This window comes from Sorex fumeus, unplaced genomic scaffold (assembly GCF_029834395.1).
Source record: "Sorex fumeus unplaced genomic scaffold, SorFum_2.1 ptg000020l, whole genome shotgun sequence".
Lineage (NCBI taxonomy): Eukaryota > Metazoa > Chordata > Mammalia > Eulipotyphla > Soricidae > Sorex > Sorex fumeus.
Genome location: NW_026606077.1, coordinates 9,013,787 through 9,036,063, shown reverse-complemented (window position 1 = coordinate 9,036,063; position 22,277 = coordinate 9,013,787). Strand labels below are relative to the sequence as shown.

At 44.1% G+C, this 22,277-nt stretch overlaps 1 protein-coding gene across 2 annotated transcripts in view; it reads right to left on the bottom strand.

Moving 5' to 3' along the window:
• Nucleotides 1-22,277, bottom strand: part of VCL (vinculin) — a 126,298-nt gene that overhangs the window by 92,174 nt on the left and 11,847 nt on the right. The window lies entirely within an intron of this gene.

Here is a 22,277-nt window from a genome sequence, read left to right as displayed (position 1 = left end):
GTGCAGGATTTGGGTCCAGAAAGGTTCTGTTTCGGTCATATAATTTTTAAGTCAAGCAGATATATAAATACACAAATCTTTGATATTTGTTAAAATATTAAAAGATCTGGTTACAACAACCTTACAACAACATTCCAACAGGACACAATTTGCTGGGACCCAACTGGCCAATATACTTTGTAATACTCTTTATACTCTTAACATTCTGATCTTTTCATTCATTCATGTCATTGCTTGGTCCCTGTGGTATTTGATTTATCACAGACAAACCTCTCAGTGCCTTATTAAAGTTCCTGACACCACTCATAGAAATTCCTTATCTACCTCCCTTGTAAATATTTTCCTTATAAAAGTGCTCTTGTGAGAGCTATGAGAAATACTGAGAAGAATTTATGTCAGGAATGACAAATGACAATGCGTTGTCCAAGAACAAGCCACAGACCTATTCTGTCTGACCTGCACTTTGTGTGTGTGTCGGGGAGTGGGGGGAGCTCCCAAGCAGTGCTCAGGCGGATGGAGTCACACCTGGCAACACTTGCAGAGCTGCTCAGGCCCGGTGGTGCTATCTATACCCCGTGGTGCACAGGAGGCCAGATGGTACCAGGGATCAAATTAATGGCCTCAGCATGTACTCCAGCCCTTTGAGCTATCTCCTGAGTATCAGTTTTTATTTATTTTTATTTATTGGAAGGGGGACTGGGCGACACCCAGCAGTGCTGGGAGGTTATCCTGGCTCTGTCTTCAGTGATCCTCAGTGATCCTCAGCGGTGTCCAGGGGACTGTATGTTGGAAATCAAACCTGTGTGGGCACAGTCAAGGCAAGCATTTTACCTCCTTCTCTATCTCTCTGTCCCCCATTAATTTTAAATAGAAAAAACACATTAGAAAGAAATCAGAAATGTCCAGATTTTACTTGAATATAAGAAAGAAAAGTTCTTCCTAAGCCCTACTTCCATCACAAATCACAAAATCACAAACATCCCGTTATTCGCCGATTGCCTCGAGCAGGCCCCAGTAACGTCTCTTTGTCCTAGCCCTGAGATTTTTTTTTTAGAAAGTGCCATATTCAAGGCTCTTTCAGAGTTAGGAGAATGAGACCCTTCACTGTTACTGGTATTTGGCATATTGGGTACGCCACGGGGAGTTTGCCAGACTCTGCCGTGTGGGCAGGTTATATTCCGTAGCCTGCCAGTTTGTCTAAAGTAGGAATGAGATGATAAGATGTCACGCAGCCGCTAATGCGGCCGCGTGCTTCTGGGAGCTGGGTTTTATAGTCTCTGAATCTTGGCCATTGATGGAATTACACGGCACCAGGGGCCAGTTGGTGGGTGTGACCCCCGCCTACTGGAATTTGGAGGACCTGGGTGGAGGATGCTCAGCCCCAATCTAAGTAGGCTTGGAGATCTCGGCCCCGAAACCCACGTGGCTTTGTCCCTCTGCCGGTACCTTCATGTGTGTGGAGAGTGGTCTCAGCATGGTGGTGGCTGGATCTGGAGGTCTTCGGCTGCTGGAGCTCTGTTCGGGGCGGGGAGGAAAACTCAACCCACTCCCCTCCAAGGGGCCCCGGCGAGGACAGTCAGGTGCGGGGGCAGGAGACTCTTCCATGCGGTAGAGTCTTCCATACGGTAACAATAAACTGAAGATAGTGACTTTAATCGGGGTCAGCATTTTTTTTTTGACTTTGCCACAATCCCCGCTGCTCCCCCACTGCTTCATTCATTTCCTATTTGGCCCAGCAGGCATCTGAACTTGTGTCATATGATATAATAAAGAAGATTTTGTCTTGGGGGCTGGAGCGTAGGTAGGGCATTTGCATTGCAAGTAGCCAATCCAAGTTCAGTCCCTGGCATCCCGTATGGTTCCCCGGGCACTGCCAAAAGTAATTCCTGAGTGCAGAGTGAGGAGTAACCCCTGAGCATGCGCTGGGTGTGATCCAAAAAGCCAGAAAGAAAAAAAGAGATTCCATCTCAATGAAGGACCCGGAGAGACAGCTCAAAGCTTTGGGACACAAGCTTTACATGCAGGAGGCCCTGGTTCAGTCTCTGACAGTATGGTCACCAAGCACCACTGGAAGTTACCCCTGAGCACTACCAGGGGTGACCCAAAAATAAAGAACAAAACAGGAGTCAGAGATACACTACAGAGGTAAAGATGTTTGCCTTGCATCCAGCCAAAACTGGTTTAAATCCCCAGCATCACATAGAGTCCCCTGAACACCACCAGGGGCCACTCCTGAGCACAGAGTCAGGAATAGGCAGAAGGAAGGAAGGAAGGAAGGAAGGAAGGAAGGAAGGAAGGAAGGAAGGAAGGAAGGAAGGAAGGGAGGGAGGGAGGAAGAGAGGGAGGGAAGGGAGGGAGGGAGGGAGGGAGGGAGGGAGGAAGGAAGGAAGGAAGGAAGGAAGGAAGGAAGGAAGGAAGGAAGGAAGGAAGGAGAAGGAAGGGATCAAATTCTGACCACGTGCAAACACTTAATTTGAAATGTACATCAGAGAGAACACAATCAGACAGGATCAAACAGCATGGTTAAACCCTGTAGGTGGCAAGCTCTAAGATGAAGCAAGCTCATTTGAGGTATCGTAATAGTGTTGAGGTGCCTTGAGAGTAGCTGTTTATTCTAACCCAATATGAGACTAGGTAAATGTTAGCATAGCAGCCTATCAGACCCCTGTTTATGAAGACGGTATGAGGTGTGGGGCGTCTTCCTATTTGCAAATACTTCATTCTCTCCCTTAACTGGGGATCTCTGTAAGATTTCATTTCCATGCACTTCTTAGACACCTATGTTCTTACGGTCATCAATCTACTATAACAGGTCATCAGTACAGGGAGAACTGTCCTCCTCCATCTCTTCCTACTCGAAGACACACAGGACACATAGAGAATTTCAGTGTGGGAAATAATTGGGTGATCTTACTCAAACTCTTTAATGTAGAAAAAAGGCTCAGAGAAAGCCTGTCTCTTAAACAGACCAGTTTTCTTAAACTGCAGAACCAGAATTTGCAATCTACGCCACTTAGCTCCATTTCCTGTATTTGAAGAGACACTTCCTGAGTTGTAAGCAAGATGTTTTGTGACAAATATTCTTACTCTGTTTACAGTTAGGTATAACATGTACATAAGCAAATGCGATGCATGCCCAATTCTCACCCTGTTGTTCTAACTTTATTTTCTGAAAATCAGGACTAATTATGGGGAAAGAATTAATCTCCTTTAGAATGTTCAATGTTTTTAATTAGTAAAATATTACTTAAGTGGAAACTCAATTAATTATAAAACTAATCACTGCAAATTCATAAATACATCCTCAAAAGTAAGTGTTAATAGATGCTTCAAATTGAGAACAAATCCCTTAGGTCAGGACTGTTTTCCTCCTGTAACCATGACACACAACTACTGGCAGAGAATAACTGCCTTGGGCTGGAGAGAATAGAGCTGAGGGCACTTGCCTGGCACACAAGGGGCCCAGGTTCAATCCTGGACACTGCATATGGTCCTCTGAGCACCACCAGGAGAGATCCTGGAGCACAGAGCTAGAAGTACTGCCAGATGTGGCCCAAAAACCAAAAAGAAAAGATAAGAAAAAAAAAAGAGAAAGAAAAGAAGACCTGATAGAAGAGAGATAGTACAACAGGTAAGATGTTTCCCTTGCACATAGCTTTTCAGGGTTCAACTCCCAGCAACCATATGGTCCCCCAGGCCCACCAGGAGTGATCCGTGAGCAGAGCCAGGAGTAAACACTGAGCACAGCGGGGTATGGGTCCCCTCCACCCAAAATAGAAGTGTGAATGGAAATCAGTGAAGTAACTAAGAAAGGAAATTAAGTTAATAAAACAAGTTAAAATTTAATTCTACAACTTTTATATCTTCCTACAACTACTGTTCAACTTCTCCATTCTAATTCCTTCTATTCCTATACAATTAACTCAGGAAATCTCTATTCTACTTTTATTCTTTTTCAATATACCCATAAAATAACCGACTCTATTAAGTGACCAGCTGGCCTTCTATAAGCCATTTTTTTAAACCATGACTAAAAACGGGGAGGAAATGCTGTATGTCGCTAAGGAAAATTAGGTCAGCTCTCCCAATAGTCCTCTCTACCTCATACATTTTAAGAAATATGAGAATATATTCTGTGCGCCCTCAACATATTATCAAATATAAATATACAGTGCTCCTGTGCCATAAATATTTAGTTCCTTGAAGTACCTCAAATGCTCCACCAGCATCAAAACAGACTCCACCTATTTCCTCACTACCCTCTATCCAAAGCTATTTTCTCAAAGTACTGTCATTACACACTAACATTTTATTTATTTTTTTATTTTTATTTGAGAAACACCATGAGGTACAGTTGTAGACTTACAAATTTTTGTGCTTGGGTTTCAGTTATACAATGATCAAGTACCCATCCTTCCACTAGTGCCCATTCTCCACCACCAATAATCCCAGTATCCCTCCCACCCCCATTCCCCCATCCCACCCTGCCTCTGTGGCAGGGCACTCCCTTTTGTTCTCTCTCTCCTTTTGGGTGCTGTGGTTTGCAAAAGAGGAATTGAGTAGCAATCCTGTTCGGTCTATAGTCTACTTTCAGCATGCTTCTCCCATCCTGGGTGGATCTTCCCAATACCCTTTATTTGGTTCTCCCTTCTCTATCTGAGCTGCCTTTACCCCTAGAGTGTGCGGCTTCTCGGCTATTCTTGGGTGTTAGTCTCCTATTTTGTTACTTTATGTTCTCAGGATGAATGCAATCTTTCTATGTCTGTCCCTCTCTTTCTGACTCATTTCGCTTAGCATGATACTTTCCATATAGTACCACTTGTATGTAAATTTCATGACTTCATCTTTTCTAACAGCTACATAGTACTCCATTACACACTAACATTTTAAATAGTAATTTTTTCCTGTTTTTATTGACAACACATTTCCCCCCTACCAGCTTTGGTTTAGAAACGTGCAGCATTTCTAATTACATGGTAGATTCTGCAGAAAAGCTTTGGCATGGAACCACCATTTATAACACCACTCCTGGGGGGAAATGTCTACAAAATGAGGTGGTAAGTGATGTTCAAGAACAAACTATCCTTGAATTAGGAAAACTGCGACCTAGAGCTCCAGTCAGGTGTCACTCCAGCTAACATGGAGTAATATGTAAAGATTTAGGATTTTGGAATGAATCTCATCTTACTTCTTCCACATTCTTGGGCAAGTAACTTAATCTCTTTAAATCTCAGTCTTGTTTCAATAAAGGTAAAAGTAAAATCTCCCTAAGGGCCAAAAAAGAACGTAAGACATCCATGAACTACCTAGAATAGAGCCTGCAAGATAACAGAAGCCTCACATAAATTAGTTGATTTCTTTTCTTTAGCCTTTGACAGGGTGGATTTGAGACTTCAAATTTCATTTTAAAAAATGTTTTGAGCACATATTGTAATTATGGAACACTTCATACCTCATCAAGTCTATTTAACAACCCTACAGTAGGTACCATTACTATTTCATTTGACAAATAAAGAACAGAAAGTTCATTGATTTGTGTAAAATCGCTCAAACAAACCTATCCTCTAATCTCAATCCACTATGTTGGGATTTTTAAAAAACAGAAGGAAAGAGGTTCAAAGTCCATGGCTCTATCAGATGGCAAGAATTTTTTTTAGTATCAAGCTCATAATAAGCAAATGTAGACCACAAAGATATAGTCTAAAATGGTTTTCAACCTTTCTTTATCAACACAACCCCATAAAAACAGGAGAAATATTTTGCATACTAAAAGGCAGAAATTTAAAAAAAAATTTATAACAGTATCTTGTGTATTCAGTATTTTTCCTGCAATATGAAAATACAGAAACACAGGCTGTGTGAAAACACCAACCTAGAGCTTAAGAGGTAGCTCTTCAAAATTTTGAGCTAGAATTGCTAGTAAGTACCTTAAATAACAAAACAAGGTAACTTTTTTAAAAATGTAGGAGTGCAGCCATTTATTCAGCCACTGATTTAGTTGTATATTCATTCTGCAATATATGCAATATAATAAACTTCATATGGAAAAGTAGCAATACATTTTTCACAGACCAGCAGGAAATTTCTACAAACGGGCATAGGTCCACAGACCAATGGCAGAAAGCACTAATCTAGCCCAGGCTTCTGAAACTTTATCGCTTGCCCCCCACTTTTTGCTCTGGAAATGCAACATAAGGAAGCACTGCCAGAAACTGCTTGGATTCATGCGGTTGACTTTGAATTTAGCTGTGTTCAGAAATCTTTAACTCCTGCCAAACTTTCACTGACCGCCCCCCACATTCAATCACATGACCTCACAGGAGGTCACGCCCCACAGTTTTAAAAGCTAGGCTCCAACCTACGGATGTGGATGTCCGTTTGTTCTTGTTTTCCTTCCCAGAAAATGGAAGCGCTCTCAATTAAGATCTGTTGGGCTCAGTAAGGGCCCCTGCCACTCAGCTTCTTAACCGTTACTTGCCTCATAGTGATCAACTGAATCATGTAGTGCAATTAACTTTTAAAATTGCACCAGACTTGCACAGCAGGTGCGGTCAAAACTTGAAACAGAAAAAAAAAAGGGGGGGTAAACTTGGCAAAATAATATAGTAAAGTTAAGAGTAACAAGCAGGGGCCAAAGTGACAGTACAGTGGGTAGGGTGTTTGCCTGGCACATGGCTGACTTGGGTTCGATCCCTGGCATCCCATAGGGTCTCTGAGCACTGCCAGGAGTGATTCTTGAATGCAGAGCCAGGAGTAACCCCTGAGCAACCCCGGATGTGATCCAAAAAGCCAAAAAAAAAGTGACATGCAAATGGTTATTTGCAAAAACAAAGATAGATGAGCTGGAGCAATAGTATAGCAGATAAGGAGCTTGCCCGGCATGCAGTCGACCCAGGTTCAATCCCCAGCATCCCTGAGCACCGCCAGGAGTAACTGAGCGCAGAGCCAGGAGTAACCCCTGAGCACTGCTGAGTGGGCCCCCAAACAAAAAGAAAATTTAAAAAAAAGACAACTACCTAAAAAAAGACATTGAACCAGAGAGATAATACAGTGGTTACAGTACTTGCCTTGCATCAATCAGCTGTCCCCAGATTGATCCCCGGCACTACACCTGGTCCCCCAGCACCATCAGGAGCGATCCCTGAGCGCCAAAGCTGGGAGTAAGCCCTGAGTGCTGCCAGCTGTGGCACCCCCAAATAAGCTTGAAATAGAAACCCAATGCCAAACGTCTTTAATATTATTCAGATTCACTTTCACATTAGAGTAATTAAGTATAGCTCAAGCTAAAATAGACACTCTGGGTTCATTACAAAAGGGCCAAAAGCAATATTACTCTATTTTTCTCAAGCTACAAATACATCTCTTACAAAAAGCCACAACAGGAAAGTCAGTGTTTTGTAAGACTGATGTGACAAATGTAAAAGCTGTGAATTCAAACACTGAGGAGACAGTTTCATTGTATGGCACTTGTATGAAATAAACCCCCAACATTTCCATTCAGGCTTTCCTTCTTCATGTTTTTACCTTTTCTTTGCAACTACTCCAAACATAACTTAGTGAGACTCAGCTTGAAACTTTCTTTAAAATGAAATAAGAGATCTGCTATATGGTACAGCTGCAGTATACCCAAACCAAACTGGCCAAGATGTTCAAAGGGAGAAAAAAAACTGCCAACTTGGGGCTGGAGCGATAGCACAGCGGGTAGGGCATTTGCCTTGCAAGCAGCCAACATGGCTGACACAGGTTCAATTCCCAGCATCCCATATGGTCCCCCGAGCACCGCCAGGAGCAATTCCTGAGTGCATGAGCCAGGAGTAACCCCTGAGCATCGCCGGGTGTGACCCAAAAATAGCAAAAAGAAAAAAAACAAAAACAAAAAAAAAAAACCCTGCCAACTTACAGATTAGAATTATTCACTGCTCTTCTATGACATAACAGATGCAGCAGAGAAAATCAGGAAATAAGTTTATTAAAACTAATGTTACTATTGGGGGCTGGAACTTTACGACAGTGGGTTTGCTTTGCACATGGCTGACCAGAGTTTGATCCCCAGAATCCCATATAGTCCTCTAAGCACCACTGGGAGTGATTCCTGAGTGCAGAGCCAGGAGTAACCCCTGAACATCACTGGGTGTGACCCAAAAACCAAAAACAAAAACACTACAACTAATTTTATTACTAATAAACTTACTAGGGTAATTAACATAGTAACATCGTCTTTTATTGTTTACTAATATAAAATATGAGTACAGCCTAGATGTTGAACAGTTAGTACTACCAAGCAAACACGTTAGTAATGTTCTGGCTCTACCATCTTAGACGATGCCTTACAGATTAGGCAAAAAGAATCACAGAATAATGAGATTCCTTTCATTTATCTAGCTTTTAAAATTGTTGTCTAAAGGAAAGAGTTTTTTTGATTGGTGGGTGCACACTGGCAATACTCAGCGATCACCCCTGGTAGGATAGAGGGACTGTAGGGGGTGCTGGGGATCAAACCTGGGTCGGCCATATACAGTGCAAACACCCTACCCTACTGTACTATCCCTCCAGCCCCAAGGAAAGTATTAGACTCTGCTGACAAGGCACATACATACTAAACAACAGTTCTGTATTTTTGGTCCTAACTGAATATAAGGTTCACTTTTATTCCCTTCTGGATTTGGGGGCAACACCTGGCAGTGCCTGGGGGCTGTACCTGGCTTGAAGCTTGGAGGTACTCCTGGCTTTGTGCTCCAGGTCATGCCCAGCAGTGCTTGAGAGAACAAGGTTGATCCATCTTATGGAGGGAATATGTCCCCTTCTTGCAAGATGGAAGGAAACACATATCACTGAAGCAGAAATAAGGACTGGAGTCTGTCTATGAAGTGTAAAACAGTTTCATCTGGCCATTACAGGCTTCATCAGAGGACTAAAATGGGCAGCAAATTGGAATTTTCACTTTTCCAATGTATCTGTCTCAGTATCAACCTCAGATACATTGTTCACTCTAACTGGAATACATTTACTCATTTTTATTTCATTTTATTTGAGAGAGATGGTTAGGCTTCCCAGAGGGTATTCAGGAAATCCAAACGCCCCTCCAGATGAATCCTGGTCACCTGGCTGGTAATTCAATGTGAGGGTCTGAGGATGCACTAGTGCCAGACTAGACGATGCCTGGGCCTGACCAGGACACCCTGGCCATGCTCAGGAGTCCCCAAGGCCATACCCAGCAATGTTCAGGGGATTATTTGTTGCCGGGGTCAGCCATACGCAAGGCTGACCTTAACCCCTGTACTATTTCTCCAGCTCCACATTTTTGTCATTTTTTAAACAAAAGGTAGAATTGGAGCATCTCTGAGAAGTATTTGCAACTTTAAAAATCTATAACTCAAAGTGTGGGATTGATGACCTTTTCTATCAAAGGCCAGATAGAGAATATTTGGAGCTTTCTGGGCCAGATGGTCTCTAATATAATTTATCAATACTGTTAGTATAATGGGGCTCTGCTCCGGAAGGGAAACTCAACCCACCCTCCTCGAAGAGGCCCCGGTGAGGACAGCCAGGCGCGGACGCAGGAGACTGTGAACTGTTCTCTTCCAGGAGCTGGGTTTTATAGTCTCTAGGTCTTGGCGATTGATGGGATTACATGGTGCCAGGGGCAGTTGGTGGGTGTAACGCCTACATACTGGAAGATGGGGGATCTGGGTGGAGGAGGCCCAGTCCCGATCCGAGCAGGCTTGGAGATCTAAGTCCCGGGTCCCAGACACCTGGGTTCCTCTGCCAGTTCCTTCATTTGTGAGGCTTGGCCCTGCGACATCTTATTACCTAGTTCTTACTCTGGAGAATCTGGCAGGCTACTGGAAGTATCCTGCCCACACGGTAGAGTCTGACAAACTCCCCGCAGCGTATTCAATATGCCAAAAACCAGTAACAATGATGAGTCTCATTCTCCTGACCCTGAATGAGCCTCGAATGTGGCACTTTCTAAAATCTCAGGGCTAGGACGAAGGAGACGTTACTGGTGCCTGCTCAAGGAAATCGATGAACAACAGGAAGACAGTGATACAGTGACAGTTAGTGTAATAAGGAAGTCATTATAGAAAAGACACCAGTGAGTGGCCATGGATGTGTTCCAATAAAGCTCTAATTATTTGTAGACATTGAAAGTTTAATTTTATATAATATCAAGGGACACAAGATATTATCTTTCTTTTGATTTTATTCAAACGCTTAAAAACATGAACAACAATCTTAGCTCCTAGGTAGTACAAAGTTTGGCCCACCGACTATAGTTTGTTGACTTGTGCACATCATAAAAATGTAAACTACAAGCGGTAGCAGTAATGACATCCCTCATGAACAAAAATAAGGAACCTAGATTAATTTAGAAATCTATGGGAGGAGCATAGATTTGTGAATGGCAACAAAAAAGAAGCACTGAGATCAAAGCAGACTTAGAAGACTGATTTGCCAGTAATGGACAAGACAGGAAAATTAGCAGATAACCAGCAATGATAGGAGGGAGAATATGAAAATCTAATCTAGACTGGAAATTTTGAGAAAAGAGAACAAGAAAAATAAATAAATAAACATGGACGGAAATAGTAACAGAATATTACTTGAAAAAGAAGAGGAAGAGATTTATCTGGAAACTATTATAAAAAGAAGTCCATTTCCAAATAAGAAGAGGGAAAAAAGGATGATTTTTGCATTCCTTTTCCTCAGAGTCATTGACTCACTAGGGATTTGCCTGGCTAAGGCAGCTGACTCTAGCGGAAGTTGGAGCTTCTGGTTCAAAGACAAGAGCCTTCTGGTACATAGCAGTCAAAAGTGGCATTCATGTTTTTAATTTAGTTTAGTTTTTTGGGTCACACGCAGTGATGCTCAGGGGTTACACCTCTCTCTACACTCAGGAATTACTCCTGGTGGTACTCAGGAGACCCATGTAGGATGGCAGGTTTCAAGCCCTGGTCGGCCACATGCAAGGCAAACTCCCTACCCACTCCAGCCCTGGTCATGTTTTATTTTAGAGATGCAATGGATATAGCAGCTTTAGAGATGATGTTTATTTATTTATGGCTTTTTTCACTCCAGAGAATTTTCAGCAGCCTTCTGAAATTAGAAGAGTATTCATCTGGTATTCACAGATATATCATTGCCCTCAGAATTTTACAATCATTCTGCTGACGATGACTCAGAATTTATATCTATCTTTCCTTGCTCTGACGAGAGGAAAAAACAACTCCAGGGCTACCAATTCCAGAGAGTCAACCTAAGAGTATCACGTTGTGTGAGGCCCTCTCTGTGCAAGTTACACCCTATCTCCTAATACTAGAATAAGAAAGCCAGGGAGGGCTGGAGAAGGGATACAACGAAATATGCACGTAAGTTAGTAATTCACGACAAGAAACTATCTCTTAAGAAAGACTGTCAGGGCTACAGACATAATTCAGCAGGTAAGGTGACTGCCTTACAGGAGGCTGACCTAGGTTCTATCCCTGGCACCCCATAATGTCCCCCAAGCCCTGCTAAGAGTAATCCCTGAAAGCAGAGGCAGGAATAAGCCTTTAGCACTAGTGAGTGTGAAAGAGAGAGGAGAGTGAGAGAGACAGAGACAGAGAGGGAGAGATATAACCCAATAGAGAATAATCCAAACAATAAGGACAAAAAGATATAGAAAACAAGTGGATTTACTTTTTTTACTTTAAAAGTGGCACATGTTTGGTGCTAGGAAGATAAAATTAAATTAGAGCAACAATACCCCAAAAATTTAACTTAAATCTCACCACCTATCATTTTTGTATAACATTTTAATGTCATACATAATCTGTCCATGCCAGATTGGAATATATATCGAGGTGATTAAAATATACTGGCAAACATGAATTCAAAGTCTTTCCCTTAAAGATCTTCCTTGAAATGCTGACTTCAGTTAGATTTTTTCTTTGTTTTCTTCTAAGATCTCCTTAGATGGATCCATGCTCTTAGTCACTGCATTCAATTTTTCTTTCTTCCGCATGGGTTCAAAAAAAGTATGGGCATGGCTTTTTAATATATAACATCGATAAAAATGATATGGTAACTTTTAGGTTTGATAAGGACTCTGAGGCTCAGAGATTCTTGGTATCCACAAAAATATATTTTTAAAAAAAGGTGAAAAACATAAGGACTCTGGGCTTTCTAACTTGCATTTCAAAGCAAGTTATTTGCATATATAAAACACCTAAGCTCTCATTCCACCATATATTAGGGCCCTTGGAGCTTCAGTTTTCTCACCTGGAAAATGGAACTAATGAGCACAGTGTTGCCCTTAGGGTAAATAAAGTAATCAGCGGATTTAGAGAGCCAGAAAGCTGTCATTAAGTTCAGAACTTACAATGCCTGCCATCTTCCAGCTCCCCTACCTGCAGTTGGAAAATTCTTTCGTTTTACTGAGACATTTCTGAAATTGAGAATACTATTAATCCAAATGTAAATTAAGTAACCAAGAGGCTGTCTGGGATTGTGTGCATTTTAAGCAGCCTTCACAATAGAAGGACGGACGGACGGACGGACGGACGGATGGGTGGATGGACGGATGGGTGGACAGATGGGTGGATGGATGGGTGGATGACTCCGTCTCCAACTTCAGTGTTTCATTTTTTTTTTTTGGCTTTTTGGGTCACACCCGGCAATGCACAGGGGTTACTCCTCGCTCTGCTCAGGGGACCATATAGGATGCTGGGAATCGAACCTGGGTCGGCCGCATGCAAGGCAAACGCCCTACCCACTGTACTATCTCTCCAGTCCCAGTGTTTCATTTTTGTATCATGTATCTTTCTTACCATTATCAGGGTTATCTTATCAAAACCCAAAACTTTCCATATTGTGCCTCAGCTTAAAATGTTCCCATTATCTAACATCGAATGCTTATAATGCTCCCATCCCAAGAATCATACTACAGAAGATTAACACAACACATAATGACACATACTGTCATTTTAAACAGCGAAAGATCATAAATAATCTGAGATTCTCCCCTGAGAGTCCAGTGAAATTTTTGCATACATCCATGGACTATGATGTATTTGTCAAAGGAAAAGAAATCTCTACGTATATTGATGTTCTGATTAAGTGGGGAGTGAGGTGGGGAAGATGAGGAAATAGGACTATATAACAGGACACCAGAAGGGGGAATGTCCACTGCCTGAATATGCGTAATTGATCTCTGGAAGCATAACTAAGATACTGAGAGTCCCCTGGACCCATCGGCTTCCTATGCCGAGGGAGAGCTGGCAGCTCAAGTTCAAGAGTAAATAAAGACAATTCATGACAGATCTGCCTGAGCAGTTTTAAAATTTTGAGTCATGGGAAATTTTTCATTCAAAATTCATCGATTTGCTCGAGCGGGCCCAGTAACGTCTCCATTGGAGACTTTGTTGTTACTGTGTCTGGCATATCGAATACGTCACGGGGAGCTTGCCAGGCTCTGCCGTGCGGGCGAGATACTCTCGGTAGCTTGCCGGGCTCTCCGAGAGGGGCGGAGGAATCGAACTTGGGTCGGCCATGTTGGCCGCTTGTAAAGCAAACATTCAAAATTATTCTTTCTTTTCAACTAAATGAAATGAAAAGTAAGTCCCTTCAAAAGCAAGGGCCTCAGGCTGGGGAGACAGTTCCAAGGACTGGAGGACCCTCGGTCCCATCTCCATTCCCCTACCTGGTTCCCCCAACACTGCCGCACCACAAGGAGCGCAGCTGGGTGTGGCCTAAAATTAGCAAAAACAAACACACAGAAGCTAGAATACTGGACCTTAATAGCTTCCTGGTTCCCTAACTACACATTCACACCCTCTACCTTTGTATGCACTCCACACAGATGTCTTTCTGCCTTCTTTGCTCTGGTTGACATATTTCCTAAAGCCTCAGACACTGCTTCTGTAAAGAAGAACAAACTTCCCTCCCCCTCTTCCTCCCCCTGATTCCCACCATATTATGCAAAAGGACTCTGGCCCATTCTGAGTTCATGTTTGCTCCCTGGCATCGGAAGCTGGGTTCGCAGTCCTAAATGAGTCCATTAGAGGGTTCTTCCCCTCAGGGACAGAGTCCAAACCTTGGAAGGAATGAAAAATATGATGAAATAGTAGCATTAACCAAAATAGTCAAAAGTAGAAGCAACCCTGGGGTTCACAGATTAATGAATGAACAAAATGAATGTAGTATCTGGGGGCTAGAGCGACAGTGCAGTGGGTAGGGCACTTGCCTTGCATGAGGCCAACTCAGATTCGATCCCTGGCAACCCATAAGGTCAGTTCTCCAAGCACTGCCAGGAGTAAGTTCTAAGTGCAGAGTCAGAAGTACAGAGCCGGAAGTAGTAACCCCTGAACATTGCCAGGTATGGCCCAAAAATCAAATCAAACCAAAAAAGTGACATATATGTACTACAGAATATTATTCAACCTTAAAAAAGGCTGAATAGCACTATAGAACTGTCCTCCCGTTGTTCTTCGATTTGCTCGAGCGGGTCCAGTAATGTCTCCATTGTGAGACTTGTTACTGTGTTTGGTATATTGAATATGTCACGGGTAGCTTACCAGGCTTTGCTGTGGGCAAGATACTCTCAGTAGCTTGCCAGGCTCTCCGAGAGGGATGGAGGAATCAAACCCGGGTCGGCCAGGCCGGCTGCGTGCAAGGCAAACACCCTACTGCAATGTTATCGCCCCAGCCCATCTGACAGAGTATTATTAAATATTGGTTAAGCCCGGCAAACTACCGAGAGTATCTCACCCACACAGCAAAGCCTGGCAAGCTACCTGAGACATATTCAGTATGCCAAACACAGTAACAAGTCTCACAATGGAGACGTTACTGGGCTCGCTTGAGCAAATTGATGAACAACGGGAGGACAGGGACAATGACAGTGACAGATGATAGAATAACTTGACATCTACTTTACAAATACATCATTTATGCCTCCTATAATATGGCTGATTCCATTTTGTTATACTAATGAGAAACCTAACCACCTCTTCAGTGTTTTTATTTTTTATATTTGGTTTTGTTGGCTGCCTGATTATTTGTTTTTGTTATACTGGTTATTGTACAATACCCAGTGCTAGTCAGGCCTTACTCCTGACCCTCTGCTCGGGGGTCATTCCTGGCAGTGCTCAGGGGACCCTGCGATCAAACTAGAATAGTATCAAACTGAAAATAGTCTGTTTCTTTCATCAAATGGAATAGATTCTTACTTCAAGCTAAGCATCTTAACCACTGGACTATCTCTCCAGCCCTGTTTATTTGTTTTTTGCAGGGATAAAAATATAACCCAGGACTTCATACATGCAAGGCAAGAGCTTTACTACTGGCTAAACATGTTTTTGTTTTAGAAAACAGAACAGCGAATGGTTGTGGGGCAGGGCGGGGGGGTGCCAATTCATAGGCAGGCCCAATTTTTGCTTCTAAACTATAGGGAAGAATGATATACTTTCCTATTCACTGCTGTTCCAAACAAAGAATACCATTTAAAAATTCAGATGGTTGGTTTTCATCATGGGAAACTGGCAATCAAGAGCTTAGGCACCTAAATTGTAAGTGATATTTTCCCCAAAGTTGTTAAAACTTTATATTCCACAACATATGGAATTCTACTGAAAGCTTTTATTGGCATTTTGCCTTGTTGAATAAAAGTTAAAAGTTATGCTTATATGAAAAAAAGAGCAACGCTGTTTTTCATTAGCCTAGCATTTAAATTATGACTTAAAAGGCTGAGGATGGGGGCTGGAGCAATAGCACAGTGGGTAGGGCGTTTGCCTTGCACGCGGCCGACCCGGGTTCAATTCCCAGCATCCCATATGGTCCCCTGAGCACCGCCAGGGGTAATTTCTGAGTGCAGAGCCAGGAGTAACCCCTGTGCATTGCTCGGTGTGACCCAAAAAGTGGGGAAAAAAAAGGCTGAGGATGTGGCTCAAATGGCAGAGCACATGGCTTGCATGAGCAAGGTCCTACTCCAGCCCTCCCACCACATGACACACCCCCAACACTGCTGGGTATGGCCCAGGCGGTATCAGCACTCCTGAAGTATTCATAGGAGAGGCCCCTCCCTTCTCCAATAAAACAGAATACAACTCAAAAACCATAAAAACTATTATTGCGCACACACAATAATCACTGAGCTCTTATCTATGTATTAGTCATAATTCTAAGCATTTGATCATTAATCCTCTGTGGAGATTACACGCTAAGTCAGGTACTAAGGTTACCTTTGGTTTACAGAGGACTATGAGAAAGAAATGAAATCATATTCCCATTTAATGAAAATAGCAAAGGTACCTAATCTGCACGTGTTAATGGTGATATCTGTATTCGAGTTTAGCTTTAGAGTCTTTATTCTTTCTGAGGGGAGAAGGTGGGGTGCACCACACCGGGCAGTGCTGAGGGCTTGCTCTTGGCTCTGCACTCAGAGGACCATATGGGGTGTTGAAGATAGAACCCATCCGTGTCAGTTGCAACCAAGGCAAGAACCCTTCGTGGTGTGCTCTCTGGCCCTGAGGGCCTTTATTCTTAATCATTACACTTATTTCCCGGGGTTGTTATGTTTTTATGCCAAATCATCCAACTGTACCAAAATTCTGACTTGGGTATTTACTAACTCATACTAGATGCATTTTGCCAAAGCTGACTGGTTGTTTTGCTCATTTGCTAAGGATCAAACTAACAGAATTCCAAGTGCATGTTTAATTTTTATTTATGCTAACATATTCTGCATAATCCTGTGTTAGCATTATCTCCATATGCATCCCAAGATTCCTAAGTGCCTGGAACTTAACTGCTCAGGAAATACTGAATTACTCAATGCCCTGCCCTAGCAAGGATTCTTAGGTACTTAGTTAATTGGTAGTTAACTTTCAACAAAATTCATCCATCCCATGACCACTCTCCACACGCATGAAGGTACCGGCAGAGGAACAAAGGCATGTGGGTCCCGGGGCTGAGATCTCCAAGCCTGCTCGGATCAGGGCTGAGCATCCTCCACCCAGATCCTCCATCTTCCAGTAGGCAGGGGTCACACCCACCAACTGCCCCTTCGGTGCCGTGTAATCCCATCAACGGCGAAGACCCAGAGACTATAAAACCCAGCTCCCAGAAGAGAACAGCGCAGAGTCTCCTGCCCCCATGCCTGGCTGTCCTCACCGGGGCCCCTTGGAGGGGGGCAGGTTGAGTTTCCCTTCCTGCCCCGAGCAGAACCCTGGCAGCTGAAGACCTCCAGAACCAGCCACAACCATGCTGAGACCACTCTCCACACACATGAAGGTACCAGCAGAGGAACAAAGGCATGCGGGTCCCAGGGCTGAGATCTCCAAACCTGCTTGGATCGGGGCTGAGCATCCTCCACCCAAATCGTCCATCTTCCAGTAGGCAGGGGTCACACCTACCAACTGACCCCCCCCCGCGCCCCCCCTTCCCGCCGTATAATCCCTTCAATGGTCAAGACCCAGAGACTATAAAACCCAGCTCCCGGAAGCGACATCTTATTATCTCATTCTTTCTTTGGACAACCTGGCAGGCTACTGAATGTAACCTGCCCATACGGCAGAGTCTGGCAAACTCTCCGTGGTGTACCCAATATGCCAAATACCAGTGACAGTGATAGGTCTCATTCTCCTAACCCTGAAAGAGCCTTGAATATGTCACTTTTTAAAATCTCAGGGCTAGAGCTAAGGAGACATTACTGACCCCTGTGCATTGCCAGATGTGACCCAAAAAAAATTGCAAAAAAAAAAAAAAAAGACAATCCGTTTTGCTGGAGTGATACTACAGCAGGTAAGGCAGGTGCCTTGCACACAGCTGACCCAGGCTCACTCACCAGCACTGCACATGGTCTCAAGCCCCACCAGGACTGATCCCTAAGCACAGAACCAGGAGTGAAGCCCTGAGCACAGTCAGCTGTGGCCCAAGGAATAACAACAACAACAACAAAAGTAAGTTAAAAAAAAATCACAAATGGGGGCTGGAGCGATAGCACAGCGGGTAAGGTGTGCCTTGCATGCAGCCAACATGGCCGACACAGGTTCGATTCCCAGCATCCCATATGGTCCCCCAAGCACCGCCAGGAACAATTCCTGAGTGCATGAGCCAGGAGTAACCCCTGAGCATCGCCAGGTGTGACCCAAAAAGCAAAAAAAAAAAAGATCACAAATGAAAAAATAACAAATACACCTCAAGACTTTATATTCAGAGGCAAGAGGTAAGATTATTAATTCACCTCCTCCTATAGACACCCCAAATACACACCTACATGTGGGACAGTTGTATCACTTCACTAGCTATACAGTCCCTCCACAGCCAAGCATCAGAGAGTCACATCAGGTGTAAGGGAGCTTGGAGCCGCTCCCACCCAGAATCCCAGCCTGCCCTGTGCCATAACCCACACAGAGCAAGGGGCTGGGTGAGCACCCAACCCTTGAGACTTGCACTGAAGAGATGAGCTCCTAAACACAAAGCTCTGCAAACCAATGGCACAGACGTCCAGGGGAAGCCAGGAGCAGTGGACACTGAGGAAAGCTCACCGATGGGCTGGAGTGACGGTACGACAGTGAAGGTGCATGCCCTGCATGCCGCCAACCTGGTTTCCTATCCCCGGCACCAACATGGGAGATCCCCGAGCACACCTGGGTGTGGCCCCTGAATGAAATGAATACAGGCCACACAGATGAACTCCTCGGGTGTACCCTGGTGAAGGAGACTGGTTTGTTTTTCCCAGGGATACTCCCCTAAAAGGCCAGCTGCGAGTCTCCCAGGAACAAGGTATTGTGTGTTGGTGATGTGACTTTTCTTTTTTTTTGTTAAAGGATCACACCTAGCGGGGCTGGAGGTCACCCAGCAGCCCCCAGCAGTGCTCAAGGACACCTGGTACCAGGAATGGAACCCAGGGTTCCTACCTGCAAACCTGAGCTCCCTCTCAGTCTATCAGTATTTGTGATTATTTTTTTCAGACCCTCTTCACCATGCTGAAGAACCGGTGCAGAAATGGCACTCCAGGGGCCAACCAATAGTACAGCAGGGAGGAGACTTGCCTTGCACACAGCTGACCTGGGTTCGATCCCCGGTGTTCCATATGGTCCCCTGAGCCCGCCAGGAGTCATTCCTGAGTGCAGAGTCAGGGGTAACCCTTGGGCACTACCAGGTATGACCCAAAAAGCCAAAAAAAAAAAAAAAAGAAAGAAAGGAAGGAAGCAAGGAAGGAAGGAAGGAAGGAAGGAAGGAAGGAAGGGAGGGAGGGAGGGAGGGGAGAGAGAGGGAAAGGGAGGGGAGAGGAGGAGGGGAGGGGAGGGGAGCGGAGGGGAGTGGAGGGGAGCGGAGGGGAGCGGAGGGGAGTGGAGGGAGCGGAGGGGAGTGGAGGGGAGGGGAGGAATGAAATGGCACTTCACTGAACTGCTCAGATCTCAGGAGTGAAAGGTGTGGAAGATACCAGGGAAATAGGTCAAAGTTCTGACTATTCTCCCTAGTCCCTTGGTTTGTCCACATCATAGCTGAAGCCTTGGTCACAGACAGTCCCACAGGAGACGCCCCTTGATCACCTAACTCTGGTTGCCAGGGGGTTTGCCTTGAAGCTGTAACAACCAAAAAGATGGTTCTGGGCAAGCTACCATGCCCAGAGCACTGAACCATCAGGAGACAGGTCACTCCCCAGTTTTCCTCTGAAAGGAGCCTGCTAGCCCTGTTTAGAGCTGCAGCCTGAGGGGCACGTTTCATATTCACCACAAACTCAGTTTCCAGAGGTGCTCAGAGGGCTGGTGGCACATTCAGGCCCTTTCCCTGGCCTCAACACCTGCACACTAGGACCTGATGGCAGCTACAGAGCAAAAACATACAGAACATGCAAACACACATACACACAGTGTGAAAGGAATCCAAAAATAATACCAAAGGAATGTTTCATGTCACAAGGCAGAGGGACAACAGAAAAAGAGAGAGAGAGGAATTATGAAAACAATCCTTAAAAGTAGGGCTGGAGCGCTAGGACAGCAACTAGGTGCTTGCCTTGCATGTGGCCTACCTAGGTTTGATCCCTGGCACCCCATATGGTTCCCTCGAGCCTGAGGGAGTGATCATAGAGCTAAAAGTAAGATTTGAGAAGTAACCCAAGAAGCAAAAGAAAAATATTGATGAAAGGAGGGAAGTACATCTCTATAACTGCCTTAAGTGCATATGGATAAACAGCTCCAATGGAAAGACATGGAGTGGCTGAATAAATAGACTGAAAAATAAGTAAGGGGCTGAAGCAATAGCACAGCAGGTAGAGCACTTTGTCTGTACCCAGCAACCTGGGCTCATCTCCCAACACTACATATGGTCCCCCAAGCCTGCCAGGAGTGATCCCTGAGCACAGAGCCAAGAGTAAGCACTGAGCAGCATCTAGTATGGCCCCAAAAACAAACAAACAAAAACCAAATAAACAAGAAAGCAAACTCGGGGGCGCCGATTATGGCTCAGTGGTAGAGTGCCTTGCACGAATGAGGCTGTGAGTTCAAGCCCTGGCACCACAGTGGGATTTTCAGCACCATCACTAGGACGGACTCCACTGTGACAGTCAGTATAAGCCACAGAGCACTGCAGCCACGTGTGAGTGCGCACGCTGTAATTAAGGGTGTGCAAGAACCCCAGGCAGAGTGTGGGACCGGGTGAGCACTGCAATCAAGCATGTGAGCATACAGCCAAGTGTGGAAATCTGAGGCACCACCACCTATGTGCAACCCTCACAACCGAGTGTGTGAGCCCCAGAAATGACAACAGCAAAGAGAAGAGGAGAGAGACAAAAGTAAGACTCGCAAATAATAATGCATCCATCACAGGAGTGCCAGCGTTTATAGAGCAAACATTAACAGCCCTAAAGGAAGAAATGAACAGCAATACTAGAACAGTAAGAGATGTCAGTGCTCACCTAATCAACAGACAGAGCATCCAGATAGGAAAATAACAATTGGAAGCATCAGTCTTTGGTTTGGTTTGGTTTGGTTTTTAATTGAATCATGGTGAGATACACAGTCACAAAGTTGTTCATGATTGGGTTTCAGTCACACAATGTTCCAACACCCATCATTCCACCAGTGTACATTTCCCACCCAATGTCCCCAGTTTCCCTCCAGCCACCTTCCCTCCCCGCCTGCCTCTATGGCAGACATTTTTCTTGTCTGTCTCTGTGTGTGTGTGTGTGTGTGTGTGTGTGTGTCTCCCCCCACTCCCTCCCCACAGAGTACTCATTTCCAGTTATCACTGTCATAGTGTCTCTTCCCTGTCCTTACTGCCCTCCACCACCACCACCCCATATCCACTTGTGGCAAGCTTCCATCCATGCACCAGACCTCCTAGCCCTCATTTCTACTGTTCTTGAGTATCATATATGTCAAAGTATGCGCCTTAAACACCATATTAGAAGGCAAGGATTGTGGTACAAAAGATAGCAGATATGTGCTGCATGTACAAACCCTGGCACCTCATGGCCCCCTGAGCACTGCTGGATGTGGTCCTGGGGTCCCCAAGCACCACAAGAAGTGGGACCCACAACAACAAACCCATCCCAGCAGAGCAGATAGACTTCATAGGTGTTTCCAGAACAATCCATGACCAAACAACAGACTATCCTTTTCAAGTGCACATGGAAACATTCTCCATGACAGATCATGTGTTACGCATAAAATAAGTATTCATAAATTCAAGAAGACTGAAATTATACCAAAGATTCTTTCTGACCACAATGGTATGAAATTAGAAACAAGTTACGAAAAGCAATTTAAAGGCTGGAGAGAAAGTTCAGAGGTTAAGTTCCATGCTCTCAGGCACCCTGAACTCTGCTTGGGACACCCAAAAAAATATTTTTTTAAAAAAATCACAAATACGTAAAGATTAAACAAAATGCTACTGAACAACTACCAAGTCAATGAGAAATCAAAGAAAAAAATGTAAATACCTGAGATAAATGTCAATGAAAAATCAACACACCAAAATCTATGGAATGTAAAGGCAATTCTAAGAGGGAAAATCAGAATGACACAGGGTTACGTCAAGAAATATCTCAAATAAACAACCTAACGTGATACCTAAACAAACTGGGAAAGGAAGAACAAACAAATCCCAAAGCTAGCAGAACGGAAATGATAAAGATCAGCATGAAAACAAATGCAATGGAGACTAAAAAGAGTTACTTCTTTGAAAAGTTAAACAAAATTGATAGACCCGTAGGTAGACTCCAGGGAAAAATGGCTCAAACAAATAAAATCATAAGTAAAAAAGAAGCTACAACCTACAAAACCTAAATA